General features: G+C 39.8%; 2 long non-coding RNA genes across 2 annotated transcripts in view; one reads left to right on the top strand and one right to left on the bottom strand.

The window, feature by feature from the left end:
- Positions 1-35: 35 nt before the first annotated feature.
- Positions 36-26,122, bottom strand: LOC148109414 (uncharacterized). The gene is made up of 3 exons (XR_015725685.1): positions 26,036-26,122; positions 3,379-7,029; positions 36-2,657 (listed from the first exon to the last, which is right to left on the bottom strand). It is a non-coding gene; the product is annotated as an uncharacterized LOC148109414 (long non-coding RNA).
- Positions 26,048-26,745, top strand: part of LOC123801927 (uncharacterized) — a 60,915-nt gene continuing 60,217 nt past the window's right edge. Inside the window, exon 1 of the long non-coding RNA XR_015725684.1 lies at positions 26,048-26,110. This is a non-coding gene — a long non-coding RNA (uncharacterized LOC123801927). The remainder of the gene's footprint in view (positions 26,111-26,745) is intronic.

The raw sequence follows: 26,745 nt of genomic DNA, 5'->3' as shown, positions 1-26,745 counted from the left end.
AAATCTCTAAATCTTTCAAAAAATAGGAGAGAATTTTATGAGGTCAGTAGTTTTCAAACCAGTTTTGAGCCATGGATGGCTAACAAAACTTGCCCTTGAAACTCAAGTCTAATACAGGCAAATGGGTGTTTACAATGAGTGAGGAGGGCTCAAGGGTCGTTATCATCCTCACTCCCACTCCTGGGAATACTTTTTAAAGGTACTGTGTAGAGCACCCACGAAAGCTCTAGACTGACTTGGAAGGCTGGGTCAATGTTGCAAGAGTGAGGACTGTTAGGTTATCACTCCCTGGAATCTTCATACTGATCGTTCTTGAATGATCTATGATTACTCATTGGCTTTTCATCTCAATTCTTTCTTCTGTGTTCCTTCTTAATTTCTTTTTGCTTTGTTTTGTTGTTTTTTTCTTGAAAGGCCTTAATTTGGTGAGCCCAGCAGCCAATAATATTTTTCAATTTTAAAAACCAAGCTATAATTTACATGCCAAAAAAATCACCGCTTGTTTTACGGTTTGTGAGTATTAGCAAATGTAGCCATACCACCACTATCAAGATATAGAAAAGTTCCATCGACCAAAACCAAAACAAAACAAATTTCCCCTGTGCCTGCTTGTAATCAGTTCCCAGTTCCTGTCAATCACCGATCTGTTTTCTATCGCTATAGGGTTGCCTTTACAAAAATGCCACCTAAATGAAATTATATAGTATGTAGCCTTTTAAACATAGCTTTTTTTTTTTTTCATTTAGAATAATGCATTTTGACATTTACCATGTTGTCATCAGTATCAGTAATTCTCTATTTTCTATGGTTGAGTAGTGTTTCATTTTATGGTTGTACCACCTTTTTTTCACCCATTTATCAGCTGATGGCCATTTGGGTTGTTTTTAGCTTTCAAGGATCAGGAATAAAGCCATGATAAGCATCGGCATACAGGTCTTTGTGCAAACATAAGTTTTTACTTCATGTGGGTATTTACCTTGTAGCAGGATTACCAAGTCACGGGTGATGTTTGTGTCACTTTATGAAAAACTGTCAGATTAGTTTCAAAAGTAGATGTTCCTTTGTTCCGCCATCCCAGTAGGTGCATAACAGTATGTCATTGTGGCTTTTTTGTGCATTTCCCCAGTGACTAATGAGGTTGAACACTTTTTATGTACTTATTTGCCATCCACATATCTTCTGAAATAGAGTATCTATTCCAATGTTTTGCCTATCTTTGGTTGGGCAGTTCATTTTGTTACTGTGGGTTCAAAGGGTTCTTGATATATTCAAGTCCTTTGTTAGTTACGAGACACACAAAAAACCCATCTGTGGATTCCTGTTTCATCCTCTTCCAGTTTCTTTAGGAGAGCCGAGGTTCTTAATTTTGTTGAAGTCCAATTTCTCATTTTTTTTTCTTTTATGGACTACGCGTTTGGTGTCCTATTGAAGAAATTCTTGCCTAATCTTAGTTCACAAAGATTTTCTTCTAAGTTTTCTCCTGGAAATTTCACAGTTAGGTCTATTACTCATTTTGAATTATTTTTTGTATAGGGCGTGAGTAATGAACAGAGGTTTCTTTTTACACATGGATATATAAATGTTTCAGCTCAAAAGACTGTTCTTTCTTCATTGAATTGCTTTTTCATTAAAAAAAAACTATTTGATCACATATGTGTGGGTCTACTCCTGTACTCAATAATATTTTGAAATGAAGTATCTCCTACTTAAACATAAGACATTCTATAAATATAGAGTCCAGATTTCACTGTACAGCAGAGAAAATAAACCCCCCAAAGAGGGGAGGATTTGTGGAATCTAAGACTTTCCATAAGGAACCTGTAGATTTTACAGACAAAATTAGAAAGAGCCTTACCTAGGTCTTTAGAAGATCTAAATCATGGCACCTGTTCTGCTACTAACTCCAAGAACTTTTGCAAATTACTTAAATAGTTCAGTGCCACAGTATTGACAAAGATTATGTACACAGTTTAGCGTGGCACCAGAAACGTGGTAGGTATACAAAAAGCAAACAGTGCAACAATTATTAAAATATGCCATCGGATCAGGAATCCAACAAGGTGAGTGGAATCCGGAGACCTCATTCTCCACGATCAGATGCCGACTTGCTGGGCGATTGAGCCGTAAACTACAACTTTCTGAACTTCCATCTCCTTATGTATAAAATGGGGTAATTATGCCCCATCTGCCAACCACAAAAAGCACTCACGAAGATGAAATAAAATCTCCTTGTGAATGTATGTTTAAAACATACCTCGAAGGAATAGAAAAGGTCTTTGCCTGACTGTGTGAAAAACAGGAGGGGGAAAGGGTGTTTAAAATAACATCTGGGTAGCAATTTGTCTTCTGTTCTGAAAAGTTTTAACTAAGTTCTTTCTAACCAACTTACAAAGAAAAGTCCTAGACAGCAGATGGACTGTTGACTTTGGGAAAATGGAGACTTCTGTACCCGCCAGCTCCGTGGACTAAAACCGAGGTCTGTAGAAAGGTGGAGGAATGAGATATGATAGTGGAGACCCAAGGTACTGTTAAAACATCAACAGAGGCATAGTACAAATTTTAAGAGTTTATTTGAGCAAACATCCATTGGATCGGAGGGCACCAAACTGGAAGTGGTCAGGAGCAGTGAGCCAGCAGGAGCCAAGGGAAAGGCTTTTCTAGAGGAGACATGGAAGTGAAGCAGGGGGATTATTTGACTGGCTATAGCTTAAAGGGTGCTTTATTTGGGGAAGCTAGTTGGCTGTTTGTGATTGGTCGCCCTTAGGTTTTAATTTCTTAACCTGGAGTCATTTACAGGCTTAGGTTTTGGTTTGCTTATGTAGGCTGCTAAGGTGTTAGACACATTTCATTCTAATGGCCTTCTTCTGTCATTTATTTAACAGTATGAAGGCATTATACAGAAGTCAAAGGTCCAGATGAACTCATGAAAAGAAGTTCAAGGTAAACGAGATTAGAAAACAGGTGTCAGAACACATGTAGCATGAGAAGCCATGGTGAGCAGAGAAAAGGAGGATTAATATTTAATATGTATTGAGTGTTTGCTACATTCCAGGTGTTCTAAGCACTTGATCTGTGTTGACTGATTCAATCCCCATAACAATTCCATAAGAAAAAATACTAGTATTGCTTACTCTACCCTCATTGCTGACGAGCAACCAGAACAGAGAGGTGAGGTGGCATACTGGGATTTGTTATTTACCCTTCCAGTGGTCCCCACTCCCTACCCTGCTCTGTGCCCCTCCACCAACATGCTTCCGCAGGCTTCCTTGCCCTTGGGCTTCCAGATGGGCTCAAGGCAATAGAAAACCTTAGCTGGGCACCCAAGGGGGAACAATTTCTTCCCCAGCTTCCCTCTTTGTAGGAGCATGGTTAACTTACTGTGTCCTTCAGCCTAGGGCCATGATTCCCTTCTCTCTGGATAGTTCTCCTTGTCTCCAGGTGAACGCCTCCTCCTGTGTCCCTTCAGGTTTCAGGGAGGTAAAGTAGTAACCCTGGGGTGTCGCATAATACCTTGTGACCTTCTTCCTCCCAGCCCATACTTTGTAAAAGGTCTCTACATTAAACTCCCCTTGAGTTATCCAATTTGTGTATGTCTTCTCTTCCTTGACCAGACCCAGACAGATAAAGGTAACTGGCCCAAGGTGATCCTGCTAAGAGAGCAGGGATTCAAACCTGGGAACCTGGTACCAGAGGCCATCCTGGCTCTCAGTGAAAAAAATCAAAATCCAACCATCTCTCACTTGGTGCCTGAAGGCAAGATGGTACTGCTTTGCATCCCTGAGGCAGGCAAGTCTTAATCCCGACTATGATGAAGGTACTGTGTTAAGTGCTGAGCAAAAAAACCTCAGCACAATTCTGCTTTCAGAGGCCTTGTGGACTAGTTGTGTAGATGGATAATTTCAATATGAGATCATAGGAGAGGAATATGTAACTTTCTGGAAGAAACCAAAAGAACATGGTGGCTAGAGAAAGCTTAGAGGGTATGTGACATCGGATAAACTGATTTATGATCCCCTGAGCTGTTTGGACAAGGGCTTCTGAATGCAAATTCTGCTCAGAGAAAGGTAATTATTTTCTTTTAATGTAATAAGATCTTTCTTAGGTCATGACAAATGCAAGTTAATTTTCTGAAGTTATGCAAATGCAAGCAAAAATAAGAGAATCAAAATCCACCCAAATCATACTGACCAACCTAAACATTTTATAAATATTTGAACATCCTTCATAAATAATGATTAGACAGGGCATAATGTTTGTACCCTGCTTTTGCACTTTAATATGTATGTTGATTCCTTTGACATTGAGTCATTGTCATGTTATTACAGCAGCCACGGTAGTTTGCCTGCAAAATTCCTTTTCTTTTTTCTTAGTTCATTATTTATCATATAATTTAATTTGACAGGAGCCCAACTTTCTCTGGAATATATCCTCAGAGTTAGAGAAGTTCTGCCAGTATTTCAGGAAAATTTCCATGGAACAGCGTCTACCTAAGGCAAATGTTTCCAGTCACAATAAATTATAGGGCCACACAAATACCGAGCAGCTTCCAATTCTGTTTTTCGGTCTCATAAGACAGAGACAAATCCTTTGTCTACACAGTATTTGTTCATGGATAGCCCATTCCTTGGAAGCTTACAATATTCATATATAGGAAATGGGGAAGGTTTGTTGGTTCAACCATTGGCTTGTCATCTATTCATTCCTTCACTTATTCCTTCATTCATTCACCTCATTTATTATTATATTAAATATTATATTATTTATTCAGGTTTGGAATGGCTTTTGGTTTTTCTGGTCCTGTTGAGCCTAAGCTTGAGTTTGCATGTGATAGGTTTTTCCAGTGCTTGGACAAGTCGACTTGGTTCTGGAAAAGTCTGTGTCATCTGGCATCAAACACTTGAAGCATTTCAGACTACACATCATCTCACCCATGCTGTGCCACCCACTCTCCGTTTCTCTTCTGCCCCTAACACTTATCTGTCACAAATCTGTCAACAGCAACAGTAAAAGGAGATAATTCTTTATGTCTTTCTTTGGTAGCAAGGCTACCTTTTAAATAACTGTTAGATTTAAGAATTTTTGAATGTCTGCTTGAAAGAACAAGAATGTTGTAGTGTTTCATAGGCTAGAGCTAACTCCAATGTCAAGAAATACATAAGACATTAAAATAGTTCCCTTATTTCCTTGCTACGGTGGGCAGAATCATGGCTCCCCAAAGATGTCCATGTCCTAATCCTCAGGACCTATAAATATGTTAAATTACATGGCAAGGGGAGAGTTAAAGTGACTAATCTTTTGATCTTGGGTTGGGGAGATTATTCTGGATTATCTGTCTGGGCCCTGTGTAATTACAAGAGTCTGTATAAGGGAAAGAGTCAGCAGTCAGGAGTGTAAGTGATGTAATGTGAGAAAGTTGTGGCTGTTGCTGGCTTCGAAGATGGAAGGAAGCCACAAGCCAAGGAATGTGGGTAGAATCTTGAAGCAGGAAAACATACTCTTCCCTAGGGTCTTCTGAAGGGAAAGTAGCCCTACATCTTCGTTTTAGCTCACTGAGACCCATTTTGGACTTCTAACCTCTAGAAGTGTAAGATAATTAACGTGTGTTGTTTTAAGCCACAAAGCTTGTGGTATTTTGTTACCACAGCAAGAGGAAACGAATACAGTAGTTTACTGAGGATTTGTTTTTTACCATGAATCATTATGAATTTCATTTATTTCTACTCCTTTATTCGTGAAGGTGATGGGTTACCTGGACAGCGAGCTGGTAACTTAACCTTGCTTTATCTGGATTTCCATTATTGTGATCCTCCTTTTTACGGAAGACTGGATTTAATTTCATAATATTTTGTTGGGGAGTTTTGCACCCAACTGAAACTTCTCTGTACATAATGTATTATTGGCAGATATTGTGAGTGTCAATAAAGTATAAAGATAAGGAGTTGGGGTTTTGCCAAGACTTCAATCCTATCCTGTCCATACCTATTGCCTGAGTTGGGGCTAAGTCTCTAGCCCGTCTCTATACCTCAATATCCCCCATCCAAATAAGGTAGTAACAAGGGTAATCCTAACTCTAAAGAAGGTATGGATTATACGAGATAGTCCAAGCATTCAGCATAGTTTCTGGAACTTAGGAAAGTTAAATATCTATTATCATGAATATGAATATTATCAGTATGAGAAAGAAATTCAAACTAATTTTCAACTGTTAGACAAATTAGTCCCAGCAATTTGACTCATATTCTATTCACGTAATCTCTATTTGAAACTTTCTCTTAGAATTTAGGATAGAAAGCTGGCTATTGACACTTTGTTACCTGCTTCAGTTAGAAACCTGATGTGGGCACATATTGCATGGTGCACTGGGTGTTATACGCAACTAATGAGTCATCGAATTTTACATCAGAAACCAGGGATGTACTGTATGGTGACTAACATAATAAAAATAAAAAAAAGAAAAGAAAAGAAACCTGACGTGGGGGCGCCTGGGTGGCTCAGTCATTAAGGGTCTGCCTTCGGCTCAGGGCATGATCCCAGGGTCCTGGGATCGAGCCCCACATGAGGCTCCTCCGCCGGGAGCCTGCTTCTTCCTCTCCCACTCCCCCTGCTTGTGTTCCCTCTCTCGCTGGCTCTTTCTCTCTGTCAAATAAATAAATAAAATCTTAAAAAAAAAAAAAAACCGATGTGGAGAGGAAACTGAAAAAGTACATTTTTTTCCATAAAAACTTGTTGAAACCTTTTTTTTGGGGGGTGTAACCTTCTATCTTTGGGGGAAGAAGTGGCTTCTTTTAGGTTTCCTGAACCCCTCCTCTCAAGGGTAAGCCAGTCACCTGGTGAGTCACCCCCATGGGATACACCTTCACTATTTGATGCAATAGATTTAACATTATAAAATTGGCTCCTAGAGTATTGCTATCAACTTCTCTCCCAGCCTCGTCTCACTTTTGTGCCTTCATCTGGACTTTGAAATCCGTGTTGGAGAAAAACAACATAGCGTGGCCACAGGAGCTCTCGTTTGGCACAGCAATCCCACTGGTGATAAAGGAAGAGAATGGACATAACAATAAGGGTTAGATTCAGCTACGTAACACAGGAAAAACAATTTAATAGTGGCTTAAATCAAATAGATCTATTTCACACTACAGAAAATTCAAAATTAGCCATTCCAGGTCTTGTATATCAACTCTGTGATATCAGGGGCTGGGCTTCTTCTATCTTCCATCCTTAGCATGTGGTTCAAATTCATGATTCAAGGTGTCTGCCTGAGCTTGTTATCCATGTCTACCTTGCAAGCAGCGAAATGGAAATGGAAAAGAACTCACCCCTCCTTTTAAGAAGAATCCCCGGAAGTGACAAAAACATTTCACTTGCATTTCAATGGAGAGATCTGAATTACGTCATCATCATTGACTCAAAGAGAGGACAATGTAGTCCTTTAGCGAGGTGGCTCTACGACCAGCTATAGACGAAGGTTGTGAAGGTCCCTAATAGCAGCACCTCTACACACAGTAATGCCCAGATCTTCCAGACTTGTCCCTTACTCCAGTGTATGGCCTGAGGCACAAAAGTAGGAAGGATGGATATTACCTATCCCCATTTTCTTCTTCTTTTTTAATTAAAAAATACTACATGCAAATTATTTCCAAAATAGGGATAAAACATAGTTCCAGGATGCTAAAATGGCACACAAAGTGTAGTAAATTTTTCTCTTTCCTGCTCAGATCCCCAGACCCCAACTCCAGAGTATCTCCTTTTTAAATATTGTATATATTCATCTAGAAATTTTTTTAAAGATTTTATTTATTTATTGGTCAGACAGGGAGACAAACTGAGCAAGCAGGGAAGCAACAGGCAGAGAGAGAAGCAGGCTCCCCACTGAGCAAGGAGCTCCATGGTGGACTTGATCCCAGAACCCTGGGATCATGACTTGAGCCCAAGGCAGACGCATAACCGACTGACCCACCTGGGCGTCCCTCATCTACAAATTTTTTAACCCATGGAAGTGTACTCCGCACCCTCTCTAACCTTTGTATTGTTTCCATAACTTGCGTAGGATGTGCTCTTTAAGGGTTAGTTAGTATTCAGCTATGGGGGCACCTGGGTGGCACAGCGGTTAAGCGTCTGCCTTCGGCTCAGGGTGTGATCCCGGCGTTATGGGATCGAGCCCCACATCAGGCTCCTCCGCTATGAGCCTGCTTCTTCCTCTCCCACTCCTCCTGCTTGTGTTCCCTCTCTCGCTGGCTGTCTCTCTCTCTCTGTGTCAAATAAATAAATAAAATCTTAAAAAAAAAAAAAAAGAGTTCAGCTACGGAACTCTCTTGCTCTTGTACCTCTTTTCTAAACATCTTCTTTAAACATCTTTCTATTTGTTGATCATTGTTCACATTTTCTACTTCTTGTTGAATACAGTTGGGGTAATTTCCCCTAGGTTTATAAATGTGCTATGGAGTCTTATGAAGCATATGCTTAAATTACTTTAATTTCTTCATCCTTAATATTGCATAACTTTGATCTCTTTGTCATTTATCAAGTTAGCAAGTTAAATAGAACAATTTGTCTATTTTTGTAATTATCTTTAAAGAACTGCCTTTTTTAAAAATCTTATTCATACTTATTTTTTACCTTATTTTTGTTAAAGCCCATCTTAGAGATCATTCTGTATTGATAAATGCAAATCTAGCTCATTCTTTTTAATAGAGAAATGTTATTTCATTTCAGAGCTGTGGTATAATCTTTTCAACTCGTCTCTTATTAGTAACTATAGAGCAAGCTGGAGAGTTGTTTACCAAATCTGTTTATTTTTCCCTCTGAGCAGATGATTAAGCTACATTTTCTAGATTCCCACGTAAATGGGTATGGCCATGTGACTGACTCCAGCTGCTGGAATGTAGACAGAATTGACAGGAGCCTCTTCTTCACCTGGTGAATAGCCTACAGAGCTATATTTCCCCCTCTTTAGAGACCTTAGGAGTGCAGTATTAAAGATGATTGGAGCCACATATGGAATAAGGCGACATCCTTGAACTACTCTTTGAAAGAGTGTCCCCTGAGAATTGAGAACACCTACTTTGACTTTATATGAGTGAGAAATGAATTTCCATCACAATAAGTTACTGTGATCTATGGGTTGATATAAGTTGATTAAGACAGCATCCCTACAACTCATTTACAAGAGAATGACACTACATATCCTTTTACATATAACTTTGAACTCATATAAACTTAACCTGTACATTCAGTTTGCTTGATCAAAATGTATCCCGCTTCAAACATTTTAAATTGCCTTGCGAAGAGCCTGAATCAATGTGTGCTTTTACAAACAGAATGTCCAACAATTCTAAGCAATATTGTGCACCGTCAAAGTAGTTGATCTCTGTCTATCTGATTTTGAAAAGTGGTAGCTAACAGTTGTGGGGTGAGGCTAAGCATCTTTCCACGCTCACGACTTTCAGAAATTATTTACGTTTCTTCTGGTATGTCAAATGCCCATTTATGTCATTTTTCAGCTTTGCCCGAGTTTTTGGTCATTTTCTCTGTGATTTGTGAGAGTTTTCATACATCAAGATCTTAAAACATCTTAATGTTTACACATCATGAAATTCACCCCTTTCTCTTCATGTGCTGCAAAGAGCTGTCTCCAATATTTTGTTCACCATTCAACTTGGATTATAGCATTAACACAAAGAAATCCATTCAGATTAGGATCTAGTCAAATTCATATTTTTTCTTTCAAGGACTTTGAGTTACATTTTCTTATAAAAGACTTACCCTATTTTCTAATGATGCCTTTGTGATTGTTATATTTAAATTCAAAAGCTTAGTGCATCAAAATCATTTTTAGGTAAATGTGAGCTAGGAGGTATAGATTAATCTTTTTTTTTAATGAAATGGCTAATTAGTTGTTCAACCACCCCTTATTAAATATTCTTTTCTCTTGATTTGAAATGCTTTCTTTATCATCTGTTACGTTTCTACACATACGTAGTCTATTGACAGATACCTTATTTCATGTGATTGAACAACTGTCTCTCTATTCGTGGACCAGAACAAATCATTTAAATTTGTTATGGCATCGTACACCCAAATATTTGTCAGGCTTTTATTCTCTCCATTTCCCTTGTGCTGCCTTTTGCTACCCATTCCCATTTTTCCACCTACTTCTAAGGAAAACATTATTTAATATTTTTATTGTGCTCATATCAAACTTAAAGATTATTCAATTTATACATTAATAGAGAACTGAAAGCTTTATCTCACGGGGTCTTTCTTTTAGGTTTTTTATGTTAATTCCAGTAGAGTTAGCATACAGTGTTTTTTAGTTTCAGGTGTACAATATAGTGATTCCATAGTTGTATACGTTACTCGGTGCTCATCACAATAAGCGTACCCTTCATCCCCATCACCTATTTCTCCCATCCTCCCACCCACCTCCCCTCTGGTAACAGTCAGGTGGTTCTCTGTAGTTAAGAGTCTGTTTCTTGGTTTGTCTCTTTTTTCCCCTTTGTTTTGTTTCTTAAAGTCTACATATAAGTGAATTCAGATGGTATTTGTCTTTGACTGACTTATTTTGCTTAGCATTATACGCTCTAGTTCCATCCATGTTGTTGCAAATGGCAAGATTTCATTCTTTTTTATGGCTGAGTAATATTCATATATATATATATATATATATATATATGGTTTCCTTGAGGGTTCCTGTGATAGAAAGTTAATGTAGAAAGTATATATATATATATATATATATATATATATATATATATTCCAATATATTGGAATATCCAATATTCCTATAAGCACACACACATATATGTATGTATATAATATACATATAATATAATATGGATACTTGGGCTGCTTCCATAGTTCTGCTATTGTACATAATGCTGCTATAAACATGGCAGCACATATATCCTTTCAAATTAATGCTTTTGTATTTTTTGGGTAAATACCCAGTAGTGCAATTACTGGGTCATAGGGTAGCTCTATTTCCAACTTTTTGAGGAACCTCCATACTGTTTTCCAGAGTGGCTGCACCAGTTTGCATTCCCACCAACAGTGCAGATATAGTCCCGAATAGTTTATTTTTGCTTTTATTTCCCTTGCCTCACTGAGTCTTTTTCTAAGAAAAACTTCAATGTAAATTATTTATAATACATCAATTCTCTTAAAATTATTTCTATTTTTTAAAAGATTTATGTATTTATTTTGAGAGAGAGAGAGAACATGAGCATGAGTGGGGGGGAGGGGCAGAGGGAGGGGGAGAGAGTATCTCAAACAGACTCCCTGCAGAGTACAGAGCCCTACTTGGAGCTCAATCCCACGATCCTGAGATCATGATCAGAGCTGAAATCAAGAGTTAGACGCTTAACCGACTCAGTCACCCAGGTGGCCCAAATTATTTCTTTTCAAAGTAGGTTTTCATGTTTCTTTTCTAAGTGTGCAATCATTTTACATACAAATAATGACAATTTTATTTTCTTTCCAACTTTGAAATTATTTCTTCTTGACAAGTGTCATCGACTACTACTTCCTAAAACAAATAATGGTGAGCTAGAAGACACCTTTGCCTTTGGGCAGAGGCACATTTTATTTTTGCCTAATTTTAGCAGATAATATTCTTTTTCTGTTTGATTCAAATAGTGATACATCTAGAAAATATTTTTCAGAGTTAGTGATTTGGAGGTATTCCTTGGGCTCAGACTTAATGATATTTTCTTTCTTTCTTTCTTTCTTTCTTTCTTTCTTTCTTTCTTTCTTTCTTTTTTATTTGTTTATTCGACAGAGATAGAGACAGCCAGCGAGAGAGGGAACACAGCAGGGGAGTGGGAGAGGAAGAAGCAGGCTCCCCGCAGAGGAGCCTGATGTGGGGCTCAATCCCGGAATGCCAGGATCACGCCCTGAGCCAAAGCAGACGCTTAAGGACTGCGCCACCCAGGCACCTCTTTCTTTCTTTCTTTCTTTCTTTCTTTCTTTCTTTCTTTCTTTCTTTCTTTCTTTCTTTCTTTCTTTCTTTCTTTCTTTCTTTCTCTTTTTTCCCCTCCCTCCCTCCCTCCCTCTCTCCCTCCTTTCCTTCCTTTTAGCAAAGTATAGTTGGCATACAATGTTATATTAGTTTCAGGTGTACAACATATTATTGATTTGACAATTCTATACATTATGCAACATTCCCCATGATAAGTATAGTTACCATCTGTCACCATACATCATTACACTATTATTGACTAGATTCCTTATGCTGTACTCTTCTTCCCCATGATTCATTTTATAACTAGAAGTTTGTACCTCTAAATTCAATGTGTTATTTTTACTTCTTTTATATCCTTTTGTCACTTTTGGTTCCTTTTGGTAGAATTTGGGGAGAGAAAATATGTAAACATGCATTTACTCTTCACATTTCCTGAAGTCCAAATCCCTTCGTAAATCTGTTTGAAGCATTTTATTATTCCTGACGTCTTTTACAAGAAATAATTAGATGGATAGCTCCCAGATTGTGTTGGGATCCCAAACAGGAAGCACATTTGTGTTTAAAGCAGGAATCACCCACGTAATTATATTTATGTCAGCCTGCAAGCAGAGAGTTTCTTAATTATTATTATTGATGACTTCTACAGAGGATATCCCGAGAAGCCTACATATGTTCTGAATCAATTGCATTGTCTCCAGTGAGTCCCAAAATACCATGACTGAGCCCAAAGCAGGGAGCCTAGGTGGAGGCTGGCTTCACCGGTAATTAATCTCCTTCAGGGGAAGTCAAGTCACTTACACAGTGACAAGGAGAGGTGGTCCTCCCAGCAGCAGGAGCCCGGGGCACATGCTCTCTCCTTGTGAAAGCAGCAAAGAAAAGAGAGAACGGAGACCCTGTGAACTTTCTGCCTCTCAGTGGGAAGGAACCTGGAGGCATTTGGTTCCTCTTACTAGAAGAAACCATGATCTCTGGCCCATGACCTCTACTCAGCTGAGAAGAGCAACACAAAGGCCCGTCTGGAACACGGGCCATCTGCTTCTTGAGGGTTCCTGTGATAGAAAGTTAATGTAGGGCCTGAAAACCAGGAAAGACGAGCTGTGGGGACTTGAAAGGGGTCCACACAGTTACTTTTCCTGTTGACTCTCCAGTTCGGGTGGTGCAAAAAAGATAAACTGAGTCACATCAGAGTGTCGCTGTTCAGTATTCCCTAAGAGACTCTGCACTAGTCACAAGCGTAGAGATGGGAGGAAGACACAAGCAGGTGAACGTGAGCAAGACAGGAACAAGGCAGATCTGTATTCGAATCCAGACAGGGAGACAGAAATGGTAAGGGACAATTACAAACCCGTAAGGACCTCTAGTGTTGCAGTAATGAAAACACACAAGCCGGGTAACTCGCTTTGAATGGAGTAGTTAAATGTTTCACGGAAAGAAGCAGCACGTGGGATGTCTTAACTGGCGTGTAATGGTTCGGCCGACACGGAAGGGGCAAATAGGCCCTCTAGCTAGGGGAAGCAGGAACGAAGAACTAAAGGGTAGCACTTGCTAGTCTCTAACTGCATGCAGGTGACTGTCTAAAGCATTTTAACATATATTAATTCATAGGAGCCACAACAGCCCAGCTACAGAGTGATGAAATTCATTGCAAGGGGTCCACGGCGCTGGCTGCAGGAAATGTGAGGCGGGGGGATGAATGCAGGAGAGGAGACAGAGGGGTAGGTGGGATTCAGGTCATGAAAGTCAGATTTGGAAGTCTCCAAACGTTGGGACTCCCACGCAGGGCAGTATAACAAACACTACCAAAGAATATGCAGTGAGGGTCAATGAAGAACTTAAGTATGCAGATGCTGACGGATAAATTTTCTTGTTTGGAAAATGGGAAAGATCATCTTCTTTCCCCTGTCTACTTAAGATTATTTTGAGAATCAAAAATGAGCCTCTAAACAATAACGTGCTTCATGAATTACCAGGTCCCACCAAATGTGGATTCTTTTCATTTATAGAGGAGGATAAAGGGCAAGAGAAATTCACTTTTCTGGGCAGATAACAGCAAGGGAGGACTACATGCTGTCCGGACACCTGAGAAGTTGCTCCTATCCCAGAAAGTGTGGCAGTAGCCTGGGCTCCCTCTTTGCAGGGAAACGAAAGCGTTGGCCCCATTCAGGTTTCAGGATCTTTGTCTTCCAAGATAATGGCAGAAATTTCCGCAGTTCACATTAACTTTTCCTTTTAAATGGAAATGCAGGGTAGGAGAGCAACAAATCCCTTTTAACCTGGAGAGTCAAATCGGCACTCACAGAAAGGGCTTCTAATAAGCATTTATAAGGCTTCCAGACATAACTCTGTAAATCAATTAACAAAACGGATTATCATGCCTCGTATTGGTTGGCAATGTGTAACTCACAGAGTTCTTCTCCAGACATTCTCCCCCTGGTCAATGGTCAAACCAATTTTTATTGAGGGTCTATAACTTGTGAAGTGCTGTACATAAATTACCTACAATCCATGCCACAACCCTGTCCACAAGGTCACATCCCCAGAAGGGAGCAGAGCAAGGATTCAAAGACATGTGTGTCCAACCGCAAAATCTGTTTTCTCTCTACCAAACCACATTGTTTTGCACACTGACAAAGAACATGATTCCAAAACGGTAATTTCTTTCTAGGTAAGATTTTGGATAAGGCCGTCCAATGTCCTGGTCTCGAATTTTCCTGTGTCTACGATGAGAGGATTGGACATAGTTATCTTTAACGTGGCTTTTCCCTCCAGCAATCTATGGGCCTGTGGTTCAAATTAGGTACAGCCGTGCCAAAGACGAGCAGCTCTGCCCCCCACACCTCTCCCCCAGCCAGTCAACTGCATCAAGCCCGGCAGCCAGCGAGGTGATAGATGTGATGGCCAGGTCTTCCTGAAGGCCAGTATGTGAACCTCAGCTAAGATCGTCCATATGTCCTCCTCACCCATGGGGGATACAAGAGAAACAAACACAACCTCAGGAAAGCTCCGCACATTAACTCCGCACGTGACTGGGAAATGCAGGGTGTTTAGATTCCTTTCAAATGAGACTGGGTGGCTGACAGCCAGTAAACTCAACCGCCAAGCTGACAGAGGCTGGAGAAGACCGGGAAAATGCCGGAGCAAAGGTAGTTGAAGATAAGCATTGGGAACAGACGTGAAGAAAAGATGAGACACACACGGAACCTCCTTTGCACAAAGAGGGTTGTCATCTAGAAAGCCCCAGGGTCGCTGGTGTTCGCGCAACGCCTCCCTCTCCTGAACAGTTGGAAAGGCCAGACAGTCACACCGGACTTCAACGCATCTTCAGTGAATTCTAATAAAGAAGGGATGTACTGACCTGGAATTCACTCCTCCCAGGGGCATTACCGTCCAGAGGAAATGCTTTCAGCATGAACATTCTGGATGCACTAAAGTGTAGTCAGATCCAGGATCACTGTGCTCAGAAAGGGAATCCCTTAGGGCAAAGACTTCTCAGTGAGGTGGTTTCTTTCCCTCCTCCCCTTTAGTCATTTGCCCGCAAAGAGCTCTTCCACCTCATTCCCCAAGTGGTGAACAAAAAGGAGAAAACACTCATTTCAGTATATATTGTGGGAGAAACAAGTCTTGATGCTTGACTACCCACCTCTCGCAGAGTGATGCCCTCCAAGGCACTGTAACTGAGGGTAGAAGTTAGAGCACGGTGTGCCGCCCGAAGTTCTGAAAGTTTTAAGAGCTTGAGATCTAAACATTTTAAAAGATCATGGAGAAGGGGAAACATTCCTTCCCAACTCTGAGCAGCTCCTCTCGGTCAGCCTACAAGGTGTTTTCTTGAGTCATCACACAACTCTGCTCATGCTTGATGGATGAAGAATCCAAGGCTGTGAACTCGATGTGAGTAGTTCCAGCCTAAACTCCTCTTCATGGTATTACCACCCTTACTAGCTAGTCCCAATTAAATGATAATTTAATCACTTGTTCTCAAGAACTCATGCTCTGGAAAACTGGAATCACTGGCAATTCCCTGAATCGGTCCTTCTCTCTCATGCCCTCATGATCGTTGTCAATCTTCTTATGTTTGGTTGGAAAAGCCCATTCTGGAAGCTGGCACTGCCCCCTCTCTGTCCCTCTGGTGAATCTTTGCTGACCCCCCCAGGGAGAATTACACTCTACGCCCCCCCCCCCCGCTTTCCCCCATGTCATGAAGTCATTCTACAAGGTACAAAACGACATTGTAAGGATCTGTTTTTGTGTCCATAACTCAGTAATTGTAATTATCTGTTTTTATGTTCATAACTCAGTAAGAATTAAATTTTAGGGTGGAGCTGTGTTTTTGTTTTGTTTTGTTTTCCATCACCCCGGGGTACGAGCATGAAGGGAGCCCTCATTCTAACTTTGTGATGGTGAGGAAGGCAGGTCAGGAGGAGGAGGGAGGTGATGAGGGAAAACGGGGAGAAACTAAATGCTGGATAATATGAACTAATGTTTTCTGAATACTTCGTGGTTCACTAAGGCATGTTCAATTTCATTAATTCCTTCAATCTTCAAAACTAACTTCATAAAATAAATTGGAGAGAATATCAACTCCATCTCACAAATGAGCAGCCTGACGCTTAGGGAGGCAAAGCATATGTTGCAAGAAATGGAGCTAAATAGCAGCTTCATTCAAGAGGCAGGACTCCAAGGTGTCTTCTAACACCATACTCTTCATTTCTTTTTCTATTTTTGACATTTTTTGAAGATTTTTTAAAAGTACAATCTACCCCCCCAAATGGGGCTCGAACTCAGAACCCCCAACATCAAGAGCTGCGTGCTGTACTGACTGAGCCAGCCAAGCACCCCTCATTTCTTCTTTTATACACACACAAGCAGTGCTGTTGAGTTTTGATAAGATGTAGTCTCTCCCCTCTCAAAAGTCCTCATGTGAAATCAAAGAGTTTGAACAGTAGCAAAGGGAGGCCAAAAGTTCCAAATTTTAGGGCCATGTACTGGCCACTCAAGAATGGCCTCCTATTTGGAAAGTGATTTTCTTTATTTGAGCGTGCTATTAACTCTCCTGGAATCCAGAGCCCTTCGCGTCAGGTTCTGGGGAGAAAATACTGTTGGCCACACGCTGGTTCATTCAGTCCCTGCAGCGAAGAGATAGCAACCAGATGATGCGTGCTCAGAGGGATCGTTTCCTCTTCACCAGGAAAAGGAACACAGGAGGAGAGCAGGTAGGGGCCTTTGATGCTGTGTTATTTTCGTGCGGATAATGCAACAGGTTAGCCATAACCTTGCTCACTTAAAACAACAGAAATTTATCCTGGAAGCCAGAAGTCCAAAACCAAGGTGTCCGTGGGAATGTGCTCCCTCCAAAGTCTCAGGGAAGACGCCTTTCTTGCCTCTTCCAGCTTTGGGCAGCTTCAGGCGGTCCTTGGCTATGGCTGGGTCACCCCAGTCTCTATCTCTGTCTTCACATGGCCTTCTTCCTCTTTCTTCTTCATACCTCTCTCACCTGTCCCTTATAAAGACACTTGTCATTAGACTTAAGGCCCACCCAGGTAACTCAGAGTAGACTCATCTCAAGATTTAACTGCAAAGACACTTTTTCCAAATAAGGTCACATGTACAGGTTCTGAGTGGACGTTATCTTTTGAGGGTCCTCCATTCGACCCACTACGGGTGTATTTTATTATCATAAATCACTTTTTCTGGGGCACCTGGGTGGCTCAGTCAGTTAAGCCTCCAACTCTTGATCTCAGCTCAGGTCTTGATCTCAGGGTCGCGAGTTCAAGTCCTGCACTGGGCTCCATGCAGGGCGTGGAGAAGACTTAAAAATAAATAAATAAAAATAAATCGCCTTTTCTGTTTTCTGCCTGGTTATTGCTGGTATGTAGAACATTTTTCTATTATTTGTAGATTTCTTTATACCTAGCCTCCTTTCCAAGCTCTCTTTTCAGTTCCTACTGTTTTTTAAGTGATGCTTAGAATATCTGGAGAGACAATCCCATCATCTGCATAAATGATAATTGTGTTCCCTCCTTTCCAATTCACAACTGCATTTGACATTCATGCTTTTGAGACATGGTTCTCAAAAGCAAATTATCTTAAGAGCTGGTGTAGGAGTTACTGCTAACAGTTAGAGGAAATCAAATTTGCCGAGGCACAGGAGCAAAGTGAGAATGTCAGGGTAATTCAGGTCACAGACTTAAAGAGCTGTGAGGTCTTCGACATTATTTAATTTCTTCCTTCGATTCTGCCAATGCATATACCAAGGCTCAGACACCTGAGGATACTTGCCCAAGGTCACTCAACAGGGAAAGGATTCACAGTACAAAAAAATAAATCTCCTTTCAACCTATCATGGCAAAAATGATAGTTTCGAAAACATTTTATTTTTAAGGAATCTCTACATCCCGTGTAGGACTCAAACCCACAACCCCGAGATCAGGAGTCTCACACTCTACCCACTGAGTTGGCCACGCGCCTCCAAAATGTTATTTTAACTTTGAGGTTGTAACCATGTTACTCACTAAAAAAATCTACATTAACAGCCATTGTTTTTAAGGCAAAGTCTTACATGACCTGCAAAGCTCCAAGCGATCTGGCTCTTGCCTGTCCCTGCAGCCCCGCCTTCTGTCCTTTTCATAGGATTTCACTCTGTTCTGGACCCACTGCCCCTGAATCTGCCCAACTGGTCTCAGGGCTTCATAGATCCTTTTCTTTCTGGCCTGAAGAAAGTTCCCTGTCCACACACCTACCCTTTGCCCTGGCTGGTCCTGTTCTCTGTGAACTCCCATTGCCCAAGAGAAGGCTGGCGTCACCCTCCACCCCAGATTGGATTAAAGCCCATGCTTTTCATTCTCATCAGAAGTCTGACGTTCTTCCATATCATGTATAGAAACAGCAATTAATTCATGTTTTATGTAATTTATTTGCTTCATGTCTGTCTTCCCCCACTAGACTGCAAGCTGCATGAAAGCCAAAACCAAAACTTATTGCCGGCTCCTTGTTGTATCCTACACCTTGCATAGCACCTGGCTCACAGTACTCATTTAATTGTAAAAACCCTTGAATGAGTGGAACATTTGTATTAACCTGGCCCTATGACACTACAGCCTTTACTTCTGCAGTCCCTTGGGACACTCCACTTGTTTCCTTTTTTGTTATTTCTATGTATTTCCTAAGCCTATTCTTTCTCATTTCGAACCACTTAAGGCAGAATAGTTATCTTAGGAAAACACAATGCTTAAACTGTAGCCAATAATAATTTTAAATCTTAAAAGCATCAGAAAGATTGTAGAAAAGATAGTGTGGGCACAGTCTAACCATATTCAGAACATATCTTAAGTGGTCCTTTTCTGATGACCTTTATTTATGCTGTAATGGCAACAATAAGCTTAGTAGCCAGCATGTATGAGATGTCTCCTTTGTAAGACGCATTTATTCTCAGCTCTCACTTCCTTCCCAGACCTAAAGGATCTCATCTTTCTTGAGCAGACTGTCAATTAAGGAACCAAACAACATAACTCCTTCTGGGGTTTTTTGTTTTTTGGTTTTTTTTTTTTAAGTTCTGCAGGGCTTGAGCCATGGTCAAAGACTGACCTAAAGCTTAGAAGTTCCCAACATGAGAATATTCAGACCTCCAGCAATTATCTTTTTTTTTTTTAAAGATTTTATTTATTTATTTGACAGAGACAGCCAGCGAGAGAGGGAACACAAGCAGGGGGAGTGGGAGAGGAAGAAGCAGGCTCATAGCGGAGGAGCCTGATGTGGGGCTCGATCCCAGAACGCTGGGATCACGCCCTAAGCCGAAGGCAGACGCTTAATGACTGCTCCACCCAAGTACCCCTCCAGCAATTATCTTAATTACATATTGTTCTTGTTTCTTATCTGTGCATGTAAAAACTACTAGCAAAATTCAACAAATCAATTTTTCATGAAGACAATAGTGTACAGTAATTTTTTCACTAAGAGCCTGCCAAACTATTTTCAGGGAGCACAGAAGATGGATATGATCTCAACATCTCACATAGAATTAAGTCTCAGGCACAAATTGCATGGCATGAAGGAAAACAAAATCCCATTCCAAACAGCAGGGTTTTATCCTCTTGCCATGTGTGTAAAATGTACCCAAGATGAGTTCCTGAGGGTGAAATCATTCTTCCTTCGTCTTGTTTAACTTCTTAAAATTGTACAATGATTACTGAGTAGCACCAGATTTCCAAACCTAAAAGGTTATGCTCAATGCTTCTTCTTTGTGAATTTATTACATAGGCAAGTGATCATATGGGATATGTTAACAAGTACTAATAATTCCTCATTATGCTGTGTTAGTCATGTTCCACATGGAAGGAGTTTCCCCTTTAATTCTAAGTGCACAGAATAAAAGACGAAAAGATAAAATGGAATATTGTCTATCCAGGGGACCCAGATGAGGAGGGAACCAAAATCTATGTCACATGGTCAAGAGTTAAAGGAAGGAACTAGAGATTCGTTATCTAGATCTGACAGGTGGATGCCTGGAAGCTGCCAGCTCATACCTAAAAGGTGGTCATGTTGAAGAGGGTTAGGCTTTTTATTTTTAATGCCTGATTGAAGAAAAGGACTCAACAGATAAAAGCTGTAGAAACACAAACTGTAGTTTTCTTTGAGGACAAGTATTCTCAAAGGCAATGTTGGTAAAGTTTCAATGGGCAGCTCAAGAGGGTAGGGGTTAGGAACCCTGCCCCCAGCTCTGGCAGACTAATAATGTGAGCAATTCTTTGATGGAACTTTCTTAGAGGGTTTCTAGGTGTCCAATGGAAGGACGGACTCCTGTCAGTGATTTTCAAACTACAGCCTGTCAAGGCAAGAAAAACATATAAGAAGGCAGTCATCTGGGTCTCCTTTTTTTGTTTGCTTGAATCTCTCCCTTTACTTTAGAATTTTCACAGTAGTGTTTGCATTCAGGCAACGTTTTGTGATCACTACCAAGGATTGTTGATTTTGTCCTGTAGTATCATTCACAACTTGGAAATTGTGACGTATTGGATGTGTTTTAATGCATCACGCTGATTATTCTTCTTGATTCCCAAATGTCCCAGCGAAGGCCAGTGAGCGCTCCTACAATGGTCTCCTGTGTCCGTTTGATGGGACACAATTAGTTTTTGAGTGCCTCTTTACTCTGGCCAAGGTATTCCAAGCTCATCTAGAATGTTCCCTGCCTCAGACTGAAGTTACCCATTTCTCCAAGGAGCCCTGGTTCCATTTAGCCAAGAAGAGATTTAGTGGAGCAAAGCAGATCCATTTATATATGTTTTACATATAGGAGTTTGGGTAAGAATACATTTGAAAATAAAACCAAACTTTGTTATGAAAATGGTTTAAAAAATAGTTATCTAAGTAATTTTTAAAATCCCTTCTTCTTTGAGTGCCTCTATATACAATTAAATCCTGAAATAGAAATTCAGCCTTTTGCTGGACACAGAATTCTTTTGGACATAGAAAACTGGTTACAGAGTTCTATCCAGCAATGGTTCGCTATATAATAGTTGGGAAAAACTATCAGTTGGTAAACAATTTTTTTTTAAAACAATAAAAAAATCTGTGGATTTTGGACCACACGGAAAGAGCTAACTTTTTTGTTTTGTTTTGTTTTTGGCTAAAGCTCTGGTTAAAAACATTTTTTAAAAAAACATTTCCATTGTAATATAGTTCCTACAAGCATAGACTTACGTAAAATAATAGAATAATATCTGCACAGCCAACATAAAAATTTTAATATTTTGCCATATTTAATTTTTTAAGTACTAAAACATAGCAGATACACTTGGATCCCCAGCAACCTACCCTTCGCGCCTTCCCCAATTGAAAAGTTAATCATTACCCATAATTTTGTGTTTCTCATTCTTACAAGTTTTTAAAAATACTGATCTTATGTATCTGAAGTTATATTGCACATTTTAAACCACATTTACCTTGTATCATATGGTACTTATTATACTTTAATTTGATTTTGTTTTTGTGGGTTTTTTACTGAGATTGCTTCTGAAGCGTAGCCTGCAAATACTGTAGTTCTTCTTTGTGTTAACTGTTGTATTATATTCCATTCTGTGAAAATACCACAGCTTATAACAGTGACAGTAACAGTATCACACTGAAGACTATTCAGGTTGTTCTGAACTTCTGTCATTACAAATGCCACCATAACACTCATTCTTCAACATGGGTCCTTGTGAGGAAGCTGCTTTAATTCATGTACGTGGGGAGAAACTCCTAGATCACGTGACAGACAAATCTTCAACTTTACTGGATTTTACGGAATTGTTTCCCAACCAGTTATACCATTTTTCACTCCCATCAAAGGTGGATGAGTTCTACCCAGTGACATCTTTACCAATATTTGCTATTTTAATACTTTAAAAATATTGTCATTGTAACGGTTATAAAATATACCAAGGAAGTCATGTGATCATTAGCGAAATTGGGAGCATTTTCATATGTTTCTTGTATGCACAGATTAATTCATCTGTGACTATCTGGTTCACATTTTTTGCACATTTTCCTATGTGTTCTTTGTTTTTATCTTAGTGATTTATAGATATCCGTACCGCATACTAATCATTCGCTGGTTATGTTTCCCAGTCGGCTATATTGGCAAATAGGAATGCTATTGTTTGTTTGTTTTTTTTAGATGACTGTCATCTACCTAGAAAACTCCCTGATGTTTCTTATTATTTTTAACAATTATTTACACATTTTCTTATATTTGTTTTTTGCTGACAGATACATTGTTTTCAGTTTACATAGTTTTTGTCTTTTCCTTTCCAATTGATATACCTTTTCTTTGTAAAATTGTCTTATTGAACAGTCAAACAGAAAGTTCAAAATAATTGGAAACAATAAATACCCCAAGTGTAACAAACCTATACCTTTGTTTTATTGTTTTCTTGTTTTCTATTCACTACATTTTTGTCATCTTCTTATATCGCTATATTTCTTAAATTTCCTTTAAATTTACTGTTTATCCAATTAAACAGATATAAATCCTTCATCATTTATATTTATTCCTTCTAGTTTATAAATAAATGCCTCTAAGCTATGAATTTATCAAGTACCACTTTAGATGCATGTTATATCATGTCATATTACACTTTTATTGACATACCATTCTACTTTATTTGTATGGTGGTGGATGCTGTCTCTTATCAAATTCTCCCATATATCTGTTTATAGGGTCTATTTTGATCTATTTGCCTATCTTGGGGCATTTCACACTGATTTATATACTATAATTTCACAATGAATTTTGATATCATTTAGGAAAATTCCCCCAAACTTGGTCATCTTCAAAATTATGTTAATTACTCATAGCTCTACTCTCTATATATTCTGAAATCAGCCTAGCAAATTCCACAGAAAAATTGATCTTGAACCTTATTGACCAATCAATTCAGAGCAAATGACATGTTTATGGTATTTTTTTCCTATCCACAAATAGGGTATATTTCTCAATTGACTTAGGTTTACTTTCATATTGTTTAGAAAATATTAAAGTGAAATTTCCCAATAAACATCCTGTCTTTTGTTAGGGTCATTCTTTGGTTCTGGTATTTTTGGGTGCTTTTATAAATAGTATATACTATTTACATTTTTTTAAAAGATTTTATTTGTTTATTTGAGAAAGAGAGAGAGAGAGAAAGTGAGCAGGGGGGAGAGGGAGAGAGAATCTGAAGCCAACTGCACGCTGAGCACAGAGCCCAGTGCAGGACTCCACCCCGTGACCATGAGATCACGACCTGAGTAGAAACCAAGAGTTGGACGCTTAACTGGTTGAGATACCCAGGCGTCCCTACATTTTATTTTTGAGTTCTCTGGGCTGGTATTGAAAAATATAATTGCATTTTGCTTATTGATGACCAATGTCATTACATTTTTAAAATTTTTAAAAAGATTTTATTTATTTATTTGAGAGAGAGAGAACAGAGGGAGAGTGAGAGGGAGAAGAAGACTCGCTGCTGAGCAGAGAGGCTGACTGGGGGACTCAATCCCAGGGCCCTGAGATCATGACCTGAGCTGAAGACAGACGCTTAACCAGCTGAGCCACCCAGGCCTGGCCCCCATTACCTTTTTCTTTTCTTTTTCCCCCCTGCTCTCCCTCTTCTTTTGGGAATTACTCATATGTCAGACCATCTTCTATTGTCCCACAGATTTTGGATTCTCTCTCTTCTTTAATTTACTTTTTTTTCTCTTTGCCTCGATGTTTCCATTGAACTATCTCCAAAAACTTCATGTAAGGAATATGCTTTGCAAGTATTTATTTCTTTGCTATATTGACGTTAGGCTTGGACACACACCTTAACTTTGTCAATGCAACGTGGGTAGAAGTTTCAGTTACCAGTGTTGAGCCTAGGCCCTAAGAGGCATGTTCTGTTTCTGCTTGCCTGCTTAGGGCTAGGAAAAGAACATACTCTGAGAAGCATGGTATTGAATTCAATTGGTCTGGAGACAAGCCCAGCTAGCCCAACCTAGATCAACTAAAACCCATCTGTCCTGCATTTATATGAGCTAGAAAGGATGCTTGTTGCTGTAAGACACAAAAGGTGTGTTGGTCTGCTACGTAGAACTACGTGAAAATCGCTAACTGATCAACTGAATCATAGTGTATCATAGCATTTGTTCAATGTTACTGCTAGGTTTTCTAACGTTCTTATATACATTTATACATCGACCTGCGTGCAGTGTAACTGCTCGACATTTTTACCTAAACTAGGAGTCGTCTGACATGTTAAACTTAGTCTTTCTAGTAACTGAAAGAAATACCTTTTTATTAAATACACAATGTATGAGCGTATTTATGTAAGTGCTTTTTAAAGTCAGTTTTTTAAATTTAATATATTCTTATAAAATAGTAACAGCAGCAAATAAACATTTTGAAAATCAGGCAGGATTTTCATCTGGAAATCTGGAAAAAAATTAAGTTGAAGTATTCTTCATGGTAGAAGGGAGACAACTGCCTATGTTCATGACTAAACAACTCGGGGACAACTTGAAAATTTCTAAAGTTGTTTCCAAAAAAAAAAAAAATGGCAACAGGTTGGGATACACCTACGTCAACAGGGTGAATGTCTCTATCATATTGGTTATATTAATCGTGATTGACCTGCACCTGTACTGTATGACATCCTTGTCTTTAGCCTTAAAGGAAAAGACTTTTTCTTATACCAGTTTGAAATAACTGAAGTAAGACTCCCTTTAAATATCTTGTTATAGTAATCATTCACACGAGAAAGTTCATAACTGTAGTAAAAAGACAAAAAGAAATACAGAACTTTATAGTCATCTTTTTTGATTTGGTTAATTGCATAAAATGAGGGGTAAATCCCCACAAGCATGATCCCAGGTGCACAGGAATGCCAAATATAAAATGTTCTAAAGTACACTCTGATCACTAACCACACACAATCAAATCGTTCTGTCTTCTTGGTTCCCTCCACTTCTTCCAGAGCTCTTTATCTACTGTCAGTGCTAGAACCTTTGACCTAATAGAAAAGAGCCCCAGAAAGGCATTTAATTCTGATAACAAATGCCTGCCGCCCTTCACTAAGGTCTGCCGTCAGAAGCGAAACATCACTCAGCTGATGATCTTGGGGTAAATTCATGCCTAGTTATCAGGCTAAGTTCACACACATGAATGAGATTGACTTCAGACGCTCTTGGGAAGAATTCCAACACAGCCCCTCCGAGCTACACCAGGTGACGAGTAACACTTCCACCTGGAATTTATATTCTTCCAAGTAATCCTTTGGTCTTCTAGATAAAGGCAGCGCCCAGAGGGTAGAGGTACATTGGTTAATGGTAAATGCTATGGACAAAACTGTGTCTTAGCCAAAATTTGTAAGTTGAAACCCGAACCCCCATGTGACCGTATGTGAGACAGAGTCTTTAGGAGGTAATTAAAGTTAAAAGAGGTCATAAGGGTGGAGCCCTAATCTGATAGGACTGTAGCTTTATAAGAGGAAGAGAGAGAGAGAGAGAGAGAGAGAGAGAACGAGAGCTGCCCTCCCACCTCTCTCTCCATGCGAGGATTCAAGGAGCACGTAAGTGTCTACACACCAGAGCATTCTCACCAGAAACCGAGCTCTGCCGGACGTTGGTATTGAACTTCCCAGCCTCCAGAGCTTCCAGAAAGTAAGTTCCTGCTGTTTAAGCTACCCAGCCTGTGCGATTTGGTTTTGGCAGCCCGAGCTGAGGCGTACAGAGATGGTGTTGCCGTGTAGAGCACTGTGGCCGGTATAGGTGAAGGGTGTCATGCTGGGGGGCTTCCAGCCCATCTGCTTATCCTTGCACGTCGCAATAGAATTAAAGTAAAGCAGAGCCATCGTGCTGTTACATTGTTTAAACGTGGACTGGATGCATATGGTCAGAGTCCAATCTGAACTTCCCACCTTGGTATGACATTTGCAGATTAGTTGGTCTCGCTGATGTTTTAACAGATATTGTTAATAGATAACCTGAATGTGAACTTTCTCTCATCAAGGAAGTGCCTTCTGGCAACTCTTTCAATTTCTCTTCCAAAATTAACAGTCGTACTGCTCCAGTACAGTTTTGTCTGTGGTCTGGCGGAGACTTTCCTAGTTACACCGCCTCCGGGCACCACTCCTTGGCCGGCCCAGGTCCCCCCACTGGTTCTAGGTCCCTTCTAGGCTATTCCTGGAGAGCACAAGCTATAGCAGGGTTTGGGGAGAAGCATCACCTTGACAAAGACAGAGGGCCTCGGAGCTGGAGTCAGAGAGTGACATACCTCCTTCACGGAAGTTAGTGGG

The sequence above is a fragment of the Ursus americanus genome, chromosome 9 (genome assembly GCF_024610735.1).
Source record: "Ursus americanus isolate L20-20 chromosome 9, mUrsAme1.1.p, whole genome shotgun sequence".
Taxonomy (NCBI): domain Eukaryota; kingdom Metazoa; phylum Chordata; class Mammalia; order Carnivora; family Ursidae; genus Ursus; species Ursus americanus.
The sequence above is the reverse complement of the archived record's forward strand: the minus strand, read 5'-3'. Positions and strand labels throughout refer to the sequence as shown.